We start from the raw sequence: 20,404 nt of genomic DNA, 5'->3' as shown, positions 1-20,404 counted from the left end.
GGAAGAGGGAGATTCTCCCTCCTCGCTCAGAAGGGAGAATCAAGATCATGGTTTGGCACAAATTAAATTTAGAATGACTTTAACACCCCTAGTGGTGAGTGTAAGCAGCAGTGGAATATATAACACAGTGCTCAGAGTAGAGGGCCGTCCAAGGATCTCCTATTAATAAACTCTGGCCTCCCTAAGAGTGGGGCGTATACAAGAAGGCTTAAATGGCTCAGATCAACTGCGAGAATGAGCATTATACTTGTACTTATTGTAGAATAAATAAAACTGTATCACTTTTTTCTGAGACAAGAACTCACTATGTGGTCCAGGCTTGCCTCAGCCTTCCTAGGTGCTAAGAGTACAGCTGTGAACCTCCATGTCTGACTTAAAAATGGATACTCTTTTGTTCTCTTAAGGGTACATTTTAAAAAGTTTTAATTTCAAGATCATAGTAATTGATGTTGCTTTGTTTTATTTTGTTTTGTTTTGAGACAGAGTCTTACCATGTAGTGCAGACCAACCTTGAACTTGCTTATGTAGTCCAGGTTGACCTCAAACTCACAGTGATCCGGCTGCCTCGGCCTCCTGGGTGCTGAGATTACAGGCATGCACCAGCATTCCCAGCACATGTCATGTTTTATTTTAAAAATATAGCCATGTATAGAGTGCTATTATACTGGACACTTGGTCAGTCACTTGTGAGCTGGATCCACTCCAATGTCCTTCTATATGTACTTCTCACCTTTCACTCCTCCCCTCACTCTGTGTCCAGGGACACTGACAACTATGATTACATCAAGTGGGTGCAGCTCTACACCCATCACCCACCCCACTCCCCACTCTGGGGCCTAACAGAGTGGAGATTGAAAGACAGGGTACAGACCCTTTTCACCCACCCAAGGACGTGGTTCTAGCTCTGTTGTAACTTTCTTTATGACCTATTCATTCCTTTGTACTGTCATTTTCTTAAACTCTGCCCAAAGCACCCCTTTGCCAGGGAATCTGAGTAACACAGGCTAGTGTGTTGGAGTCTGGGCCCTCCTGTCTACCACGGCACAGGCATCAGCCCCATTTTATAAATAAGAGAAAATGGGGAAGTCAGGATTCAAATTGTGTTCATATGACTCCAAATTCTACATTCTTAAGTGTTTTACTATCTGGCAAATGCAATCAGTGATAATCATTTGTGATTATAAAGTCATTTGTAGTTATACAGTTAACCAATCTGCAGTGCATTAAAAATAATTGCTTGTTATATACCAAACATCTCATAAGCAGTAGTTCTTTTGATGTTTACTCTAACTCTTATTAGCACCACTTTAAAGATTTTAACCTTAAGAATTTCTCAGTGTTAGGAGAAGTAAACAGCAAGGGGGGGCGGGCTGTGAGTGCTCTAAAATTAAAAACCCGGATGTTATATTGCAATGGGACGACTATGGGCACAGAAGCATTTGTTCTTTTTTTTGTGTGGACAGAAGGAAAAATTGCAGTCTTCTTTAATACATAAGTTAGGTTTAAGCATTTTGAACACATTATACGTGTTTACCAGGAATGCTGCAGAACTGACAGTTCCCTACGCATCTGTGCACACTGCACGATCATTTGCCTCTAAGCTCAACTTGGACTCGACAGAAACAGACCAGTCTAGCCATCAATCTCTTAAGTGTAGCTGACAATCACAGTGACTTCCTAAGCATCAGTCAGCAAATCAAGGTTTTCGAGGACCTGCCCTGTTCCTAGCACAAAGCCAAGAAGTCCTGTGTAGGTATGAAAAATGTAATGCACATTCTCATTCTCTGACAATATATAAATAGGATGCTAAAACACAATACATAGAATGATTATTGAGTAGTGTGTATGTTACACACCAAATGTCAGCATAAATCAAAATATCAGAAGAGAGGACAGAATGATCGTGGAAGAATTAGGCTCTCCTCTTGCTGACACAGCTTTGATTTCACCCGTTTCAGCTTCGTGGTGTTGAGTATCGAGCTGGAGATGCAGCTCAGAGCAACACCCTGAGTTCAGTGCCCAACACCACAATACAGAGAGAGAGAGAGAGGAAGAGGTTGGCAGAGAGACAGAACTACAAGTTAATGATTAGATATCAACCCTTCAACATCCTTTGGAAATAAATTCTTAGTAAAGATGGCCACTTTCTAAAGGTAGTGATTATTTTAAACTAGCCTTTTCTGATTTGTATCTCAGGTTTACTCCACGGGTCCAAAGAAAGCCTCCTCAGAGCTTTGTCCACAGTTTGCATTCATCATCTGTTCTCTCTGCAGTAAAGCTTAAAATCTCAATTTTTTCTTCATTGCTACACAACCAAGGAGCCGCAGGCTCGAAGAAAGGAACACCAGATTCTCCCCAAGCCTACTCTCTAGCCTCCCACTCAGATATGGATTTAATGCTTCCTGGAGATAAACCAGGCAATGCAAAATAATCAGTCCAGATCTTTGTGGGTTCAGGACTTTCAGACCCTAATCATGGCTTATCAGGATCACACTAAGATGCTTTATTTGCCACACAGCAGCCCTGATAATCCCACACAGCCAGTACAAACTTCCTCAGGGTCACCCAGCAGGGAAGGTAATGGGGAGAAAAACAGATTTTTGTAATTCCTTCTGTTACTTATGAATCTTTTCCACTCTGTTCTTCATGACTCTTTCTTCTCACTCAAAAACAAGTAGAGTCATCCAGAGCATCTTTAAGGGGATTCTGTTTCAAAAGCTTGGCTGTCAGAGAAATAAATAAACCAGGTTTTGAGGCACATGGAGGTCTTGCTGAGAGCATTTAGAAGACAGAACAGGGAGGCAGAGGTAGCTGTTCCTGCCCACTTGATCTCAGAGGGAAGAGGAAGCAGCCCAGGTGTTGCGGCTTCTAAGCCTGAGGACTTCAGGGAACACGCTGTTTCCAACAATCTAAAATTAGCTACATTTCTAAAGTTACTTTTTATTTCTTTTTAAATTTTTTTGTTTTAAAGAGAATAAAACCAAGCAAAATGAAACAAAATAAAACCAAACAAACAAAATAACAAAAGCGACACAGGACTTCCAAACAAGATAACTGAAAATCAACAATGGCTATCATAATGCCTCTTGCTATCTTCCCAATACCCATCCATACCATCAGGCACAATAAAATCAAACAAAACAGAACAGAATAAAGCTAATCAAAAAAAAAATAATGAAAGTGATACAGAACTTTAAACAAGGGAATAGGAAATCAACCATGGCTACTATAATATATCTTGCTGTCTTCAAAATAGCTGCTCACACTATCAGACATAATAAAATCAAAAGGGTTTTACAGAAATTTTTTCTCAACCCACAGAACTTTTTATCGTTGCCTAAAGAGCTGCCCAAGAAGCCAGGTGGGTGGTCTACATGACCCCACTCCAGTTTTATCTCAATTTATTTATTTTCATTTGTTTGAAATATTATTAACAAATGGATTAAAATGTTTCCTTCACAAAAACAGATTTTGTTACAAAGTAAAAAAGAAAAAAGCCAAGAAGGTGAAGAACAATGAGAAATCAGCCATGCACCTGATTGAGTCAAGGTGACCCTTCCAAGAACACTGTAGCCAAATGTCCCTGTCCAATGTGCAAGAAGGCAATTGCTGGACATGATGACACGTGCCTGTGATGCCCACTGCTGGGGAGGCTGAGGCACAAGTGGCCTCACCATTCAGAGGCCACCTTGAGCAATTTGGTGAAAGCCAGTAATGAAAAGAAAGTTTTGTGCGACAGATTTGGTTGGAGAAAGCTGTACCACAAGTTCTCTCCTCTACCCTAAGGAAAGATTGAAGATAACACTTGGCTCCTCACTTCAGAATCCAGCAAACAATTTTTTGACAAAAATCACTATGAGAGAGCCTGCCTCCCTGCTAAGCAGCCATGGCTTGGGCAAGTGGCGGCTGCCCAGGGGGAGAACCACCCAGCGTCACCCAAGATCCATGCAATGTTGGAACTTAGGGCGCCGGGAAACCAAGCAACCAGCTCACTTCCCTGGTAAGCAGCCGTGAGCCTACCAGCACATGGGCTGAGAATCAAACATCCCATCTACCTCTCACTATCCTCCCCCCTTTAGCAAATGGGAGCCAGAGGTCTGAGCATCTCTTGGGAGGTCGACCATATGCAATATAGAAAATATGGAGGATTTCCTTCTACCATCTCTTTGAAGGCAAATATTGTTATCACTGTTTTGCTTTGTTCTGATTAATTGTATTGCTCTATTCAATATTCTGTTTTGATAAATTCTATAATGTTCTGTATTTGGTTTGATTTCGCTGTACCTAATTGAAAGAACAACTACTGTGAAGATAACAAGACCTACTATGGTACCTATTACTGTTATCCTGGTAACCTGCTTTGACGTTCTCTACCAATTTCATTGCATTGTCTCAATTGACCATGCTCTGTCGTGTTCTGTTGTATTTCACTACCTTCAAAATTTAAAAAATAATCACTATGAGAACATGTTTTTGTTGCCTGGGGTTTGGGAAGTTCCTTTGACACATGTCAAGGTAGAGAGCTCGCAGGCATTGGGAGCAGAGTAGGAAGTAACTTCAGTCCCTCAGCCATGAGTCAGGGGCTGCGATGGCTGAGGCCAGATGACAGTGTCAGTAAGGAATGCCAGCCTGGGGCCTCTATATGTAGGGTCCTAAAGGCAACTGCAAGGTACAAGTTTTATGCCTCTATGGATCAGTTTAAAAGTAAATACAATTCACATGCAGAAAAGAAAAGCACTTCTTCCAGAGACAGGAGACCCATCTGGACAGAGATCAGGGCTACCGGAGCAAAGGCAGAGCCCTCAACAGCCCTATGAGTTGTTCCCGGATGATGTCAAGAAGCAAGCAGACCAAAGCCCTAGAATAATGTGTGCAAGGCTCTGAGCACCAGAAGTGGACTCCAGGCATGGCAATAAGTAGGTGTTTCCTTCCCTGCTTCCCTTTTTTCTTCCTTCTTTTCCAGTCCAAGCCGAAAGTTACCAGTGGCAAGAAATTTGGGCAAGGAAGCAAGAAGCCCACTGAGCCCCTTCCCCAAATGCAGGTGTGTCCAGTGCCAGCACTGACCTGAGAAGGCCATGTCCTGTATCTGAACGCCAACCATAGTGAACATCCATCCTAATCTTTGAAGATTTTATTCTGCAATTTAAGTGATTTAGGGTCTCTTTTCATAATCTAAGAATAACCCAAAGTGTAATGATGGATAGAGGTTTCTTACAAAGACAAAAGAAACAGTAAATAAACAAGATTTCCCCCAATGAACTAATCCTTAAAGTGGCAGTGGAGAAAAAAACTCCTGGTTTTTTCCATTACAGTCCCATCACCTAGGTTTATGTACTAACCTGTTAAAAATGCTTGTAAGATAGATCGCTGATTCCCAGCCTCACCTCTGCAGGTAGGGAGACAGCGATCAGTGAAAAGGACCAGAAGGGTCTGTGGTACAATCTGTTAGCTGTGTCTTTTAGTTTTTTATTGCAGAAGATTTTTTTTTTGTAAGCAGAAGATTCCTCCAGGTGATACTTAGTCTGAAAATCACCTTTCACATGCCAGCGTACTACATATAGGCATTCTAAATATTCGTAATGCACACACACACACACACACACACACACACACACACACACACTCACACACATCTACCTAAAGGCAAAACTATCTGAACTACATAGATGTAAATGGCAGGGTTCTTCTGCTTTCTTTTCTTTGTTTTAGTAGATGAGAAGGAATGGTTTAAATTCTCTTCCAAAAGATCTAACTTCTCTGTCTGTCTTTACATCCTTAGTTAATTTTTTTTTCTGAGACAGGTTCTCCCCATGTAGTTCTGGTTGGCCTTGAACTTATGACATAGCACAAGCTGGCCTCAAATTCACAATGATCCTCTTGCCTCAGCCTCATGAGTGCTAGGATTACAAGGGGGCATCACTGTGCCTGGCCTTAGTTGCTTCTTTTCACAACTCTAACAGGAGACATAGTCACAGAGCAAGAAATAAAAAGAAAAACAAATCTCTTAGGAGAAAAAAAGTAGACGATGTACGTTTGTAGGATGAAAGTATGAACATAATGTAATAGACTGAAAGATTAACAACACACCACCTGTTAGGTCTCACAGGAAGTGGGACCGGAACTGAGATCAGGGATTCCAGGGCCATAGGAGAGCTTTGTCTGCATGGCATGTTAGGAAGCATCTCTAATGAGCTGTCCCACTGAAAAAAATATCTCCAAATATTTTATCACAACAGTAAATGGTTGTCGTCTGAAAAGCAAGTCCAGTTTTAGCCCTTGGCCCACCAATGGGCAGAAATTTTGTGTGCAAGCTAGGCTGTTCCTGCATTCCTGTGAGATGGGGGACTCCTTCGTTCAACAGTCAAATGCATGTTATATACTCCTGGCTTAAAAAAGCGAAGAAACATTGACTAATGATTATTCACCTTCTCACAAATGGCGCCATGTTGCACTCCCTGTCCACGCAGTCCATGAATATCAACGCTAAGTCTAATGATGATCTAGAAGACAGATTTTGGCTCCATCCATTACTAGCTAAGTGATTGGAGCAATGTCTCCTAAATCTTTCCAGGACTCAGTTTCCTTACTTTAAAACAGAAAAAATAACTGGGGTGGTGAAAGCACTTGCCTGGCAAGTACAAGGTCATGAGTTCAATCTCCAGTACCAAAAAAAAAAAGAGGGGCTGGGGATTTAGCTCAGCGGCATAAGTGCCTGCTTGCAAGCGTGTAGTCATGAGTTTGATCCCTGGTACAAAAAAAAAAAAAAAAAAAAAAAAAACAGAAAAATAACACTGACCTCATAGGATTTTCATGAAGATTCAATAAACTAAGGTGTGTTAGGAACAAAAAAGGGGCACTCAGATTTCTTGCTATGTAAACTTAATTGGTCAAATACTCTAGCTACTGTCCTTGTCACTACCACATTCCCACAGCCCTGATGACAACCAGTGACCAACCATGGAGAGACCACTGCAGGGCATTACTGTGAGACATGGGACACTCCACTCCAAAGACTTTACTTTAAAGATTTCTAAACTGGATATGATAATCTTAGCACAGGGGAAGCTGAGACAGGAGGATCACTGCAAGTTCAAGACCAGCCTGGGATACACAGTGAGTTTAAGGCCAATCAGAGGCACATGGTGATACCCTGTCTCAAGAAACAAACAAACTAACAAAGACACCCCCTTAGCCTTGAGTGAACATTATTGGGGTTACACTGCAGCCCAAGACTTCCTCCTTAATTCTGCTTCCCTCTCGCTTTTAGGTGTTAGACCCTCATTGTACTATGAAGCCTCCTGCCATTTTCTGTTAGTCTTTCCTCTCTCATTCTCCCTGTCTTTCCTCACCCTTAAAGCATCTTATGCATCTGAGCCCTTCTTAGTACACCCAGACTAAAACAGTCAACACCAAGTGTATAGTAAGTGTTCAATAAAGAGCATCACTTATTATTAACAAATGGGCTCATAGGTAGCATAAATGTGGACTCATAGGTAGCATAAATGTAATCTCAGTTATTCAGAAGGCTGAGACAGAAGAATTCCAATTAAGGCAGCCTGAGCAATTTAGTGATACAGTGAGACCCTGCCTCAAATTTAAAAAATTTAGAAGTCTGGGAATATGATTCTGTGCAAAGGCCCTAGGTTCAATCTCCTCTATCATAAACAAACAAACAAAGGCATAACTACACAGTTCCTAATCCCAGCACTTGTGAGGTTGCAGCAGGAAGATTGCCAGACTTTCAATTAGCCTGGGCTACACAGTATTCAAGGTCAGAGGGAATGATACACCCTTTCTCAAAACACCAAAAAACAAGCAGGGTGTGGTGGGGCACCGCTGTAATTCCAGCACTTGGGAGGCTGAGGCAGAAGGATCACTGCAAGTTGGAGACCAGCCTGGGCTGGTGAGCTCAAGGCCACCCTGAACTGCATAGTGAGTAGTGAGACCCTGTCTCTCTCTCTCTCTCTCTCTCTCTCTCTCTCTCTCTCTCTCTCTCTCTCTCACACACACACACACACACACACACACACACGCACACACACACACACACACACACACACACACACACACAAGCAAGCAAGCAAGCAAACAAGAAAGAAAGGCATTCAGAAAGATTTCATGTGTGAGATAGGTTTTGAGCTAGCTGGAAATTTCTCTAAGCAGGTTTACTCAAGGTTAGGGACAGGCAACCAAGCTAAAAGAATATGGGCAGAAACAGAGGCTGGGAAATGAAGAGGCTTGACATTGGAAGAAGAGTGAGGTGCACCGTCATTACAGTTCTTACAAATCTCAAATCTTAAAAAATAGGTCGGGACTAGACCAGGGCGTGTATTTTACCATCATAATAAGCAAACCTGGAAACTCGGTGGTTTACAAGACAGCACGTTTGTTTCTCAGCCGTGTTGTGTGCTGGCGGCAGTGGGTCCGCTGTCGTGATCCTATTCCATGTGTCTTCTGGTATTTTGTCCTCAAGTCGGAGGAATGATCTTTAATTGGGAAAAATGATTCCTTAGTGAAAGGGCTGCTAGAAACACACTAAGTTTTGAAGCTCTGCTGCAGACAAGATCTGCGTCACATCTGCTCGTGGTCACATCTGCTCGTGTGACTCAGACAGGGTACAAGATGCTTCTCCCAATGTAGGAGGCACTGAAGGTTGCATTGCTGTATGGGGATGTGTGCTCCACTCCTGGGAAAGAGGATTAAAAACTGGCGACTGTAAGTCAGCCTGTCACCAGTAAGCAGTTAGCCAAATACACATATGCAATAGAGCTGAGCAGCTCACACCACCATTGGGCTGGTCCTTTGGTATGGAAGTGAGTCTGGAACGCAGTAGGAAAAGGAATATTACATGGTACAGGCAGGGGATGATCACAGGAACTTAGCTGAGTCTCTCAGCCCAAGATCTACTCTTTAGACTTTCTGTGACCTCCTGAGCAGTCGAACACAGAAAAATCTCTTGTTAGGCACAGGGACAATCGGTTCACGTTTTTAGTACCTGAACATCATGGAAGATGAGGCCCGTTCTCGGATTTGTTCTTAGAAACTATGAATGAGCACCTGGATTTATTTTTGGAGCCCATTATCTTCCCTGTGCCTGCACCAGTGACCAGGTCCCTCTGTACTGTGGTCTCATTTTGTCCCCAAAGGCCCCCATCACCCTGTTCTGGCCCTTCCAAGTAAACCCCCGCCTCTAGCCTGTGCTTTCCTCCAGCCCGTCTTCCCGGGAACACTGCACGCCCTACTGACATGTGGCTTCCAGCCCTAGGATCTGGCTACGTAAGTGGCTACCTCTCCCTCCTAAAATTCCAAACCACTGTAAAAAGTACTTTATGCTTTTATCCTGAAATAATTACATTTTAAACAAATGCCTTAAATACATAAGAGTTTAACCTCCACAAAGAAATCTTGTACATAAAGCCCATTAAAAAAAATAAGTTCTCTTAAATAGGAAAATTTGCTATAAGTGGATCTGAAACTGCTTCCCAGAAACCTATGCACCAGTGTGTTGAGTCTCAGATCAGCCACTCCCTAGAGAGTTATGAGAAGTGTTTGGCATGCTGTGTTCTGCTTTCCACAAGCTGCAGGTTGACTATTTGATACCAAACAGAGTATTCAATACCAGAGTATTCCTGTACAAGCATGCAAGCACTTGAGAGGCTGAGGCAGGAGGATTGCCCGTTGGAGGCCAACCAGGGATACATAGTGATTTCAAGGCCAGCGTAGACTACACAGTGAGGAACTACCTAGGAAAAACAAAAATATGCAAACAAAAACAGCATTTGTGACCTTATAAATTCATTTAATGAGGTAGTAGGTTTGTTATCGGGGAGTAGTTTTTGAAATGGCTCACCAATTCAACTTATTGTGGGTTCTCCTTGCCTTGAACAAAGAATTAGATGAACAAAGATGATGTCAAAAATTTATTTGAAAAGTAAGGGAGGATGAGACATTGTGGCACATTCCTGTAATCTCAGTACTCAGGTGGCTGAGGCAGGAGGATTGCTATAAGTTTAAGACCAGCCTGAGCTACTTAGTGAGTTCAAGACCAATGTCTTACTTTCTGTTGCTGAGACAAGATTTCTGACACCCAAAGTTAAAGGAGTAATATTTATTAGCATACAGTTTGTAGAGGTTTCAGTCCATAATCGGCTGACTTCAAAGTAGGGTGGCACATAGCAGTGTGGGGCAGTGGAAGACAACAAAAGCAACAAGAGAGAGACAAGACTCTCTGTATGTGAGCTACATGCCCTCGGGCAAGTGTAGCACTCACACCCTCAATTCTAGCCAGAACTATGCCAAACCAATCAGTGGACTGATTTACTAATCACACACTGTGGATTCAGCCACCTCTGCAAAAGTACTATGACTGCATGAGGCTTTCGGTGGTGGGGGGGACGTCTAGCCATAAACAATAATGGCCACTCTGAACTACATCGTGAGACCTTTTCTCAAAAAGAAAAGAAATAGTGAGAGGCAAGGGGTTGAAATGTAACCACAAAAACTTGGTCTGCTGAACAAATTTGGGTCAAACAGAGGGAAAGAAAAAAATAAAAAATAAAAGTGTTCTCTGAGTCTGGAAGAATGGGCTAACATGAGCAGTCCTGATAGCAGACTCCTGGTGGCATCCGTGTCCTTATACGCAGTTTGCATTTGGGGGAACCCACAAGAAGTTCCACATACAAGCTTCAGAGAATGGTTTGACACTGTCCTGAGATCTTTAATTGACAGGTCTGGCTTATTTTCCCAGTCAGCTGATCTCCTTATCAGGTTTGGAGACAGAGACTAATGCCTGGGCAGCCACAATGACACGGGGTGGTTTCCGCTGTAATTCTTTCATCCGTATTATTACACTCCATTTCTAAGCTACTGTTTTTTAAGGAAACAGAAAACATATCATGCCAGAGAAAGGCTAACTTGAAACTAGTACTAACTTAGCAAGTTTTGTTCCAGATGCAAGAAATCTTTCACCAAACAAGGTACTGAAGTCCTGATACAGGTGACTTCATGTTTTTCTTTGCTTTTTTTTTTTTTTTAACTCAGTGATTTTTAACAACATAACCATTGGATGAAAACATAACCTTCTGTCTTCTTACCAGCAGCACCAGGTCACAAGTCATTGCACTGTCTACCTCAGACACAGAGAGACAACAGCCCCTCTGGCCCCCATCCAGGTGTTATACTTTAAATGACTGGTGAGTCCAGTTGGACCAGAGCATGTACTGCTTAAGTCTAGTGTTCCTGAACCATTTCTGAAATCAGGGAGCATCTACTGACCAAGACAGAAGACCACATTACCTAGAGACCTGGCTACTCTGTGGTTGGAAAATCCACCACCGCACCCCACATCACCCCACACCACATCTAGGAAAATTTTAACACCGAATTCCCTTCCTCAGGAGATAGAGACACCCACTTGCTCTTACTACAGGTTAGTTTACAAAATTAAAGAAACTTAAAATTTTAAAACACTGGGAAACAGGCAAGAAAGACAGAGAAACTGGGGCTGAGAGACGTTGAGAGACAAGCTGGCTTGACAGATGACAGGTTTGGTTACAAGTTTTTAAAATAATGTTGCTTTAAGAACAGAAAAAGCAAGCCAAGAAACATCAACAGTAAGCCCCCCTCCCAGATACGCTGAAGCCAGGTTTAATTTTATGTCAGGAAAGAATTCCCTCCTGAGACTTTCCTGGCTGTGGTTCATTGAGGATAATGTTTTCCAGCCCTGCCTGTGTCCAGAGTCTGAAAAATTGAAAGAAGCAAACCATGGTGCAGCTCTCACTCTGCAGCAGCAGGGGGCGCTGTTATGGCAGAGACGTTAAGTGGTTTCTTCTAACCAAGATGATTTCTGAGATTAAGTCAACATTTTCCACATTTCATTTGTGCAGCCCAGGGAGTACCTAAAGAATAGTCACAGACATCAGAAAGTTTTATACTCTTATTTCACTGCAAATACTTTCTTCTATATTTAAATAAGTTACCAAAAGCCTGCAACGCATGTAATGAAGTGTGTCTCAAACTGTACATTCCAACCCCAGAGCCTCCTATGGAAATGGATACACAAAAGAGCCATTGTAACATTGTAATGTCAGCAAAGTGTCTCTGCACGTTAAGATATGAGACAGACTGATGCTGCCAAACTTACTTATCTGGTCAGTCATTCTGGTTTTTGAACTGCTTGGGCCCATTTAAAAATTGAAGGGAGCAAGCTATGGAAACCAAACACAGCTTATCATTAAAACCAGTCTTTGCTCCTCATGATTTTCATCTTTTTTTTTCTGAAGTCTTACATTACATTCCCACTGTGCAACTGTACATTAAAAAGTAAGTGACTATTAACATTTTAATCAATTCTTGTACTACCCTGCCTCTGGTCACTCAGTCCCTTCTGGCATATATAGAACCTTCGGGTGCTAAAATTCAATACCTGTAGATGTCTTTGTATGTCAGTGACTGTCTTACATGCATACACTATTGTCAGGCATGCCCTTGGGAGTAGTTATAAGTAGCTTCCAGGAAGTTAGTTGAAGGGAAAGCTGAATTTCAAGAAAACTGAATCTCAGAGAAAAGGAAATAAATGGTGGGATGCCTGAAGCATGGGGAATTCAAGAGGGGAAGAAGCACCTTTTGGGAATGAAGTTGAAAATCAAAGCTCTATCTGACCAGTTATACGGCCCTTGGAATCACCTGAAAGGATAATATTTTGTGAGCCAAGGATTTCCATTATAACTTAGCAGCTCAGATTTTTGGAAACGTGAAGGGCCAAGAAGAAATGGGCCAGAAAATAGATGGAAGTTAATACAGAAGAGGAAGGAGCAAAGTCAAGAAGCAAAGGAGGCAGAAGAATTGAGAAAACAGAGAGAAAATTCTGCAGAAGCAGTTCAAGAATAGTTTAAGAATGGGTTCATCTTGCCTTAAAAGAATTCTGGGAGAAATAACTGTTAATACTCTATCGCACCATGAAATACTTTGCAATACTTTTGTTTTGAGAACAAAAGAACACGCTAGCCATTTCTGAATAGGTCAGGCTTAGAATAATGTACTTCCCAAATAATACTGACTGGCTATGTTCTCACTGGTTCCAGAAAGGATCTGAGCATCCTGTACCTGGCCAGGTACTCACTGTAAACTGTGTGCCAGCCAGGGGTGGTCATATGCCTGTGCTTCATCTTTACACTATGAACCCCTTTGGCTTACAATACTGTCTAGTTCTGTGTGTCCTGCATGGGGACCTCTGAGCAGCTTGTGTTCTCCAGAGAGTACGCTAGGGACACAATGAATGGAGTGATATCTATCAGGTCTAGTGCTAAATTAGTAAATGCAATTTTAGTTTGATAGTGATTTGGGATGAAATTTGTTCTTTAATCTGTTAATTTAAATGATTTTATGCAAATATCTAATTGATCAAGTAATTTTTTTTTTCTTTTCAGGCTGGCCTCAAATTTATGATAATCCTCCTGCCTCAACCTCCCAAGTGCTGGTATTACAGGTGTGTGCTACCGCATCCAGCTGCAAGTAACATTTCTAAATCACTCTTCCTATGCATAGTGTTCTCCAGTAGGTAACAGATCTCTTAACAGCATCATAGCAGTTTTCTCTCAGTTGTTTTCAGATACTAAGCCTTAGTCAGCTAATACATTAAACGTGAGTATATCTTCCCCTCAGCCTTGCAAGCACAGATGGGTACACAGAAGCTCCAGCTCGGGAGGCACCAGCTCTCTTTCCCCTCTTAGGTTACTCATGGGGTCTTGAGCTGAGAGCAGGGGCAGAGGAGCTGTCTAGATGAGCTGCTCTGAAAACCTCTTCCTCTTGGCTCCTGCTGCTCCTTTGGCCAACGCAGCCTGGTTATTACATCTCTGAGAGATAGTCCTTCAAGTTTGGCTTTCTCTGGGAATCAGGCATCAGTGTTTTGAGCCATAATGACCTGGGAAATCTTTATGAACCCCTTCAAGATCCTCAACTCATGATCTTGGCCCATTACTCCACAGTCTTTTGCAGCTGGGGAGCTTTATTGGAAAGGTGATTGAATAAACTGAGCCATGCTCAGAGTAGCATCTTTTGGAAGCACAGGAGTCTTCCATCCTGGCCATTAAACTGGATGACTTCCCACTGCCTGCTGCACCCTATCTCCAAGACTGTTTCCTTGGCTCCAATAATGTACTCACAAAATCGTAAGTGCTTTTCCTCAGCGCAGCCCAACTGAATCGTACAACAATACGTGAGCGACTGTCTCAGAACACCTCAGGAAGCTTCAGGAAGCAGACCAGGCAACCTGACGCCCTTCTCTTCGGGGAGAGGAGGGCCTGGCTGCTCATCGCAAGCATGCCTCACCCCAGTGACCCTCAGGCTTGCCTCTCTTGGTCTGGCTTCGCACTTGTCCTGCAGATGATGAGGACCTGGAGGAGCAGCCCACATGCAGCACCTCTTAGGATGAACTTCAAAAAAGACATGATATTTGAGCTCACTCCGGAAAAAGCGGATGGCATCAATCACTAGGTGAGGAAAAGAAAATGAAAGAAAGCGTTTCAACTAGAGTTGGCAATATCTAGGAATTGTGATGAAATAAGTGGCTGTGCCCTTTGAAGGCTTTATAAGAACACACAAGAAACTGGATTGTATTTACATAGTAAATGACCTTATCAATGGAAAGGATTTTGGAATTTTTCTGTAGAAGAGACAAGAAGTCATCAAATGTTTAAATGGAAAGAACCCTATATGGAGCCAGGTGCACCTCTATAATCCCAATGCTTAGGAGGCTGAAGCAGGAGGATTCCTGCAAATTTGAGGTGAACCCGGGCTATATAGTGACTTCAAGGACAGCCTGAACTGTAGAGTGAGAGGCTGCCTCAAAAACAAAAACAAAAAAAAGAATGTTGTGTGGACTGTCATTTTAATTAAGCCTCTGGCATGGATTTAGCATAGATAAAAATCTATGGATTTAGAAGATAACTTGCTGGTTGTCTGAAGGAGAGCTGGTAAACGCAGGAGAATGGGGAAGGAAGCAAAGGAACAGATACAAGAAATCTTTAAGAGCCTGTTAAAGTGAGAGTGACTGGGCGGTTTTAAACCCAAGCATGCAGGGCCTGCTGAGATGGGAGGGAGGCCGGGAAGTGCTGCCTGGGAGGGAGATAAGGGGTTCAGCCAGGCTAAGGTGGTGCAGGACACTGAGCAGCTCTCCAAGTGTTATCTGAGCTTGGAGTTCAGAGAGAACAATCCAGGCTAGATGTAGGCACCATCTGTGAAGAGATGAGGCTTGAAGCTAGGTGAGTGTGTGCGAGAATGTCCAGGAAAAATATGTAAAATCAGAGCTGGGAGTAAAAGTGAGCACCTGTAGGCCAGGCGCTATGGGAGGATGAGGCAGGAGGATCACAAGTTCAAGCCTGGCCTACGGAACTGAGTGAGACCCTGTCTTAAAATAAAAAATGGCTAGAAATATAAATCGGTGTGGAAGACTTTGGTTCAAACTCTAGTACTGAAGAAGACTCCCTCTCTCTCCTCTCTCTCCTCTCTCTTTCTCTGTCTCTCTATCTCTCTGTCTCTCTCTCTGGTTCTCTCTGTCTCTCTGTCTCTCTCTCTGTGTCTCTCTCTCTGGTTCTCTCTGTCTCTCTGGTTCTCTCTGTCTCTCTGTCTCTCTCTCTCTGTCTCTCTGTCTCTCTCTCTGTCTTTATCTCTCTCTGTCTCTCTCTCTGGTTCTGTCTCTCTGTCTCTCTCTGTCTCTCTCTCTCTCTCTCTGTCTCTCTGTCTCTCTCTCTCGCTCTCTCTATATATGGCATGTAAGTAAGGATAAAGCTTTTACAGAACTAACAGAAGAGAGCTAAGAGAAAGGCTAAGAAAATGGCAAGAATAAAAAGCAAAACAAGCAAACAAACAAAACCTCAAGTGAGCCAGGATCTCACAAAGCAGGATCAGAGGAGTGTGAAGCAAGGCAGAAGTTGTTCCAGTGTTAAATGTTAGAGAAAAATTAGGCAGAATGAAAAACTGTCATAAGATAAAGACTCTGGGAAATACTTGTGTAATCTGGATTTCTCGAGGCCATGTTTGTCTGTGTTTAGATATATGAAGTAGGTGTTTTCTCAAAGAACACTTTTACTTGTCTCTTGTGACATAGTCTGCTAATTCTAATTCTAGTTTTGTCAAGCGTAGGTGAACTGTGTGTATAGCCTTATAGTTCTCTTTAGGATAAGCAACTTTAGAGCAAATACGCAAAAAGAAGAGACATTTGCTTTATTTATTTTTTACAAAAAAGTCTGTGTGGGGTATGAAAAGGTTCGTTTCTAAAGGCATTGGAAGTGACAGCAGCAACTTTTCTCTGCAGGAAAGGAAATAACTCCGATGCAGGAAGAGCAGCTCGCTGACAGGGCAGTCGGTCACATGTCTCCAGGGGAAGCTGAGAGACTGCTTTTCTGAGGTCATAGTTCAGTGGAAAGCAAAGTCGGTGTTCACGTGAATAACGCTGCCTTCAGACGCTGAGCCCAGATCTGGCGAAGCTGTGCAGAGGCCGGCGGGTGGTGCTGCCTCTGCCTCCTGGTGCTCTGGCCTGAGCCGCAGGCAGGTTGCTCACTGAAGGGGACAGTACCCTCCAATATGAGGAAGTTCGTATAAGGATTTTCTGTACAACCTCCCAATCCCACTGATGTACTTAAAATTGTTTTCTTGAACAAAACATCAAGTATAAAAGATTTTCAAAAGTGTGACTTTCTCCTTTTGTGAAGCATTAGACCAAATGGTGAGCCATAAAATTTATACAATGCTATTTCTTTTGCTTTTTGTTTGGATTTTCTTGCTAGTTTGCTTGCTTTTTTATTTATTTATTTATTTATTTATTTATTTATTTATTTATTTTCTTTTTGACACAGGGTCTCACTATGCAATTCAAGCAGGCCTTGAACCTACGGCAGTCCTTCCACCTCAACCTTCCGGAGGCTGAGATTACAGGTGTGTGCGCCATATTTTTTGGTGTGTTTTTGAGAAAGGATCTGTGACATAGCCCAGGCTGGCCTCAAATGCCCTGCAGGAGTCCTGCCTCAGCAAGTGTGGGTGCCCAGGCAAACCCTGTCACACTCCACGTGCACTGGTACTTTTTATGCTCATAAATAACACATTATCAGACAAAATGATTCCTTTATTAATTCAAATCAGTAAACCATCTCAGAACTTGTACAGACTCAAGGAGGGCAGAGAAAAGTGGCAGAATTAGTTGAGCACCTAACATATTTACAGAGCACATGCTGAGGGCTGTATTAATATTGACAACACAGCCCACGCGCTGGCTTAGTGCTGAGGTGTTCTCTGAACACAGGAGAGATTTGAGAGAAGCTCATCCCGTGGTACAAGCTCTCCAACTACCTCTGGATATTTGCCACATTAGAACACAGATATCAGTGTTCAACGATCCTTGGTCTAAGGATAAATTGAGATTGACAAGTTGGACACTAAACTATATTGATTATTCTTTGCTTACATTCCCATCTCTTGGCTCTCTAAACTGTAATAAAAGCAGAGAATGAGCCTGGGCGTGGTGGAGCATGTCTGTAGTCCCAGCACTCAGGAAGCTGAGGCAGGAGGATCTCTAGGAGTTCAAGACAGGCCTGAGCTAGATAGTAAGACCCTATCTCCAAAAAATTAAATAAAATAAATAACAAAGTATTTGGTATTGAGAGTCATAATTTGTATACTCAATTGCTATTTAAACAAAACATGAGTTCAAAGTGAAAGACAATATGAAGTCTAACTGTGGTTGAGAAGAATTTGTAGAGAGTATTTTTTTGCTTTGCTTTGTTCACTCTGCCTTGACAGAAATGTTTATTACAAAAAGATACCCTGAAAGAAACAGCATGTACCCTGTCGCAGAAGCACAGGTCTGTCCTAAGTATTTCCTGTCTCCCTGTTAGCAAACTCCTTCTCTAGCTCTTTCTCTTCAACCTGTAACCCTCTGACAATTCACAGAAGTCTAACTTTGCCTTTTAGCTCTTCTATCTATGCATTTCTCACCACTCCAAGAATCCAGTCTTCACACTGAGTAGTCCTAAACTCAGCCCACATTTCATTCCTGAGTTCTGTTTCTAATTGCCTTTGAGCCAGCTCTATTGGCATGTTCAACTGTCATTTCTAACTTAGCAGATCCAACATTGAGCTCGTTAAATTATTTTGTAGTCATTTTTTTCCCAGAAAATCATATCTTTAATAAATGTATCACCATTCATCCACACACCATGCTAGAAATTCCAAGGTCCTCTTTTCTTGTTTGTGTGCTGTCCCCATTTTCCTCAGGAGAATGTCTTTGCTAAGACCACTCTCTACACCTTTGAAAACAGAGGCTGGTTTACTGAAAATCTATCCTTAAAATGAGAGTGCTTTGACATTCAATAGCGCTATCTTTTGGTACTTGAAATTGGTGGATGTGGATTCTGAATACTAAGAGGACTAGATTTGTGTTTTGGCTCCACTCGTTTGTGGTTTTAGGAAAGTTCGTGGGCCTTCTTGAATCTAGGTTTTCTCATCTGCCCAAATAATAATTATCTCACACATTTTCTGGAAAGTCCAAGTGGAATCAGTCGTATGAAAGCTCCCAGTGACACACTGATACTTTTAAGGGGCTCTCCATGCACTCACTGACTTTCCCTTCTTCTCTCCTATCAATGAGGGGATCTCACTTACTTAAAAATGCCTCTGCTCAAGCATGTTGGCAGTGTGCCCTCCCACCATATGAACAGGTTCTCAGTGGGATTCACCTGTGATTTACTTGGATACAGGGAGGGGTCTGCAGGCCACTTGACTTGCAAAGCACTTCATTTATTATCTGGGATGTGCAAGAGATCTTGTTAGTGACATCATCTCACAAAATAGTGTACTCTTTTGCTTCACTTTGTCCCGTGGGTTGAAAAGAATTTGTTCTTGTCACTTCTGCTAAGATCTTCAGAACTAGTTAGCCAAACAACTTAAAAGAACCGATTGCAAGGAATAAAACGTGTGGGTTCTAGAAAATATTGTGGATCCCAGACCCTCACAAACTGTGTGGCTTGGTCCAATTATGTAACTTCCGTATGCCACAAGTGTAACCAAGGGTTGATGGATGGAGTAAGTAACATAATAAATACAAAGAACAGGAGACAAGAACATCCCCTCTTAACACATCTCTACAGAGCTTTTTTTTGTCTTTCTGAGACAGTTTCACTATGCTCTTCAGATTGACCTTGAACTCACTTTATAGGCCAGGCTGGCCTCAAATTAGCTGCGATCTTCCTGCCTCAGTCTCCTGACTGCTGAGATTACAGGTGTGCACCACCACACTTGGCTAAAGAGCCATTTTTCAAACTAATGCATTTTTCCTTTGCAGCCAGGAAATCTCTTGAGGATGGGAAGATTCTGACTTTTCGGTTCCCAATCAGGGATAAATCGCTGCCAGAATAGCGAGAAGGCAACCAAGTACTGGAATGAAAAATGCTCAGCTACGGTTTTTAGACTCTGTTTTCCCTCCCTCCTCTTCCAGGACAGATAAGGTTCGTATTTCGGCACGGTTCTGAGTGTGCCCCATCCTATGATAATGCTGAGTAAATAGTATGCATGCGATTAGAACAAAGACTTTAAGGAAAGAACTTGTTTTAATCAGAAGGAAGGAAACTCCTGCTTCATCATAGAATGAGTTAATGTGATTACACAGCAAGGAAACCATCTATTTGCTTTAAAAATGACAGCAACTCTCATTTCCATTTTATATGGTAGTACTGTTTATTACATTATCATCCAAATGAGGCAATTTGGTTAATTCTTCAAATCTTATTGATTTTAATACCATAAGAGCAAATTATTACTAACATAAGTAAACTTACACGAGACATTTGTTCATTCACAACATTGTGCTCAAGCCATTGTTCATTTTGACAGAACTACAAACACAATCATTCTATTTTCTATTCTATCTTATCACAGTATAGAAAGTAGATGATGATGAAAACCACATTTATGTAATAATTTAGTCAAATACATTATAGCCACATGCAAGTACAACAAGGGAAAAATAAAACAGGATACAGTGAGTGGGGAAGACAGGACCGGAGCTTTTCTTTGTGAAAATCCTTTTCCTTGTAATATTTAACTGAAACCTCAGTGAATAAGATACGTTAAACCCATCAAACACATTCCAAGCAGAGTTGTAAAGAGCAGTTTTTCTGCTATCATCTTTGGAATAAGGCAACTTTTGCCCAGGATAGAATCACCTGATACAAGAGTTCTAATTGACCTCTGGTAAAAGCAAAAACAAACAAAATCATTCACTGATTGCCAGAAAATTCAAAGCTAGTGCAAGTAATACACATTATAGAATATGTGACTGCAAATCTGAATGCTCTAAAGAATTTAGAACTATAAAATTTGGGTTACAGTGGTCAGTGGGAATTTAATTTAAAGC

At 42.0% G+C, this 20,404-nt stretch overlaps 1 pseudogene; it reads right to left on the bottom strand.

The window, feature by feature from the left end:
- LOC100715039 (protein lin-9 homolog) overlaps nt 1-19,531 on the bottom strand; it is a 125,228-nt pseudogene extending 105,697 nt beyond the window's left edge.
- Between the last annotated feature and the right edge of the window lie 873 nt (nt 19,532-20,404).

The sequence above is a fragment of the Cavia porcellus genome, unplaced genomic scaffold (genome assembly GCF_034190915.1).
Source record: "Cavia porcellus strain 051 isolate PalLab524CR breed Dunkin Hartley unplaced genomic scaffold, mCavPor4.1 scaffold_11, whole genome shotgun sequence".
Lineage (NCBI taxonomy): Eukaryota > Metazoa > Chordata > Mammalia > Rodentia > Caviidae > Cavia > Cavia porcellus.
Note: the sequence above shows the minus strand (reverse complement) of the source record. Positions and strands in the feature narration are given on the sequence as shown.